The sequence below is a fragment of the Penaeus monodon genome, chromosome 10 (genome assembly GCF_015228065.2).
Source record: "Penaeus monodon isolate SGIC_2016 chromosome 10, NSTDA_Pmon_1, whole genome shotgun sequence".
NCBI lineage: Eukaryota > Metazoa > Arthropoda > Malacostraca > Decapoda > Penaeidae > Penaeus > Penaeus monodon.
In genome coordinates this window covers 32,546,052-32,548,551 of record NC_051395.1, presented here as the reverse complement: position 1 = coordinate 32,548,551, position 2,500 = coordinate 32,546,052, and the positions used below count along the sequence as shown (strand labels likewise).

The following is a 2,500-nucleotide window of genomic DNA, read 5'->3' as shown; positions in this document are numbered from 1 at the left end:
TCTGTTTGTATTTGTGTTTGTGTGTGCATGTGCATGTATATGTATATGTATGTACATGTATGTACATATGCATAAACACATACATACATACATATATATGTATACATATGTATATATACACTTACATAAACATATTTACAAATTAAATATGTATATATACGCACATATAATATATATAAATACATAATATATACATATATATAATACATTCATACATTATATATATATATATATATATATATATATATAGACACATAGGTCTCATCACTAAATAATACAGACAGATGACGGCTCTCTTCTTTAGCGTAGATTGAGAAAAATTGTGGCGATACCAATACCATATGTTTTCGCTAGTCGACCATTCATAGAAAGATTTTTTCTGTCTTTTCTTGTTTAAGTGGATACGGTGCTGGAACTGGTCGAAGGTGACAATACTGAACGTCGATGAATGAAATGAGAATTGAACCTGTAACGAAAGAATGGAAGTTCATTGTAAAGGAAATAACCGTAAAATTAGAGATACAGAATGCTGGTTTATTGTCCAAGGCCAGGAGTGCTCTCGGTGAATTCAACTAGTTTAATTCAGAGGTATTTTTCGAGACTGTATCGTTCCCTGGCAACCATGGCACGTTAATTCATAAAACTAGAATGACGATAGCCTGAACAAAGCAAGCGAAATTATTGGAAAACTATCCACAAAAAACGGAATATGGGGGTAACTGTCATAATCCCGCTGGGCTCAGTGTGTGTGTGTGTGTGTGTGTGTGTGTGTGTGTGTGTGTGTGTGTGTGTGTGTGTGTGTGTGTGTGTGTGTGTGTGTGTGTGTGTGTATGTGTGTGTGTGTATGTGTGTGATCTTTTTTTGACATTCCCTTTGTCTCTCATATCTATTATTGCTCAAGTTAAGGAAGACTATGTAAGTCGTCTGGACGTTTTTGCATGATTATAAAATGAAAGTAATAGGATAAAACTGGAAATTAGGTTTCTGTGACCGATGATGCCTTCCGACAATTTAGAACGATTGTTATTAGCCGTTTTATGAAATATCCCTAACATATATTTATATATTTTTGTGTGTGTGTATACGCAAGTATCTACATACACATATGTAGGTAGGTAGGTATGTTATCACGGCGCACTATATCGTGTTAATTTGCTATTACATTATTACCTCGTGTAAACGACTTAAGATTACGTGATTGTTAGATATTCTCTAGTGGAAATCTTTCAAAGGCAATCCAATCTTTTACGATGTAGATTCGTCTCGAAACAAGCTGTCAATTCAGGCACCCAAATGCACGTTCGGCCATCCCGACGTACCACCCTCCCGGACTGGTAGATATTCCCGAACGGCTCTCGGGACAGAGGAACAGAATTTCATTCCTTGCAATAAATGAACTGTATAAATGTACGGTTATATATGTTTTTGTATACAGATGTATTTACATTTTGCAAGTATGCTGTATTTTCAAACAAATATATGCAAATACACCCCCACACAGACACACACACACACACACACACACACACACACACACACACACACACACACACACACACACACACACACACACACACACACACACACACACACACACACATATATATATATACACACACACATATACATATATACATACATATACATGTATGCTTGTATACATACATACGTACATACATACATACATACATACACACATACATACATAATATATATATATATATATATATATATATATATATATATATATATATATATATATATATATAAGAATACATAATTGTGCGTGTATCTGTGTGCACGCGTGCATGAGTGAATACATCCATTTGTACATATAAAAATGCACATATACACAAACAAAAATAATATTCAATGTAAAAGCTTACTGTGCTCACCAGGGCTCGAACCTGGGACCTTCTGTGTGTTAGACAGATGTGATAACCACTACACCATGAGCACCTGTATATGATTGTTATTTTTATCGTGAAAAGAATTGTTTTGGTGTTTGCATGTGTGTGTACATACATACACACATATATATATATATATATATATATATATATATATATATATATATATATATATATATATATATATACATACATATATACATATATATATATATATATGTATACATATATGTATACATATATATATATATACATACATACATACATATATATATATACATACACACACACACACACACACACACACACACACACACACACACACACACACACACATTTGAAGATAAATATAGACACATACATGTATAAACATGTGTGCCTGTGTGCATTGGTGATATATATCCAATAAAATTGTATATAGAGATTTATAGATATATTACATATGTGTGTGTGTGTGTGTGTGTGTGTGTGTGTGTGTGTGTGTGTGTGTGTGTGTGTGTGTGTGTGTGTGTGTGTGTGTATGTGGATGTGTGTGTGTGTGTGTTGATGTATGTGGATGTGTGTGTGTATGTGTATGTATGTATGTATGT

At 33.4% G+C, this 2,500-nt stretch overlaps 1 non-coding gene across 1 annotated transcript; it reads right to left on the bottom strand.

Annotated features, from left to right (window-relative positions):
- Window positions 1-1,886: 1,886 nt before the first annotated feature.
- Trnav-aac lies at window positions 1,887-1,959 on the bottom strand. Its single transcript has one exon. It is a non-coding gene; the product is annotated as a tRNA-Val (tRNA).
- Window positions 1,960-2,500: the final 541 nt, after the last annotated feature.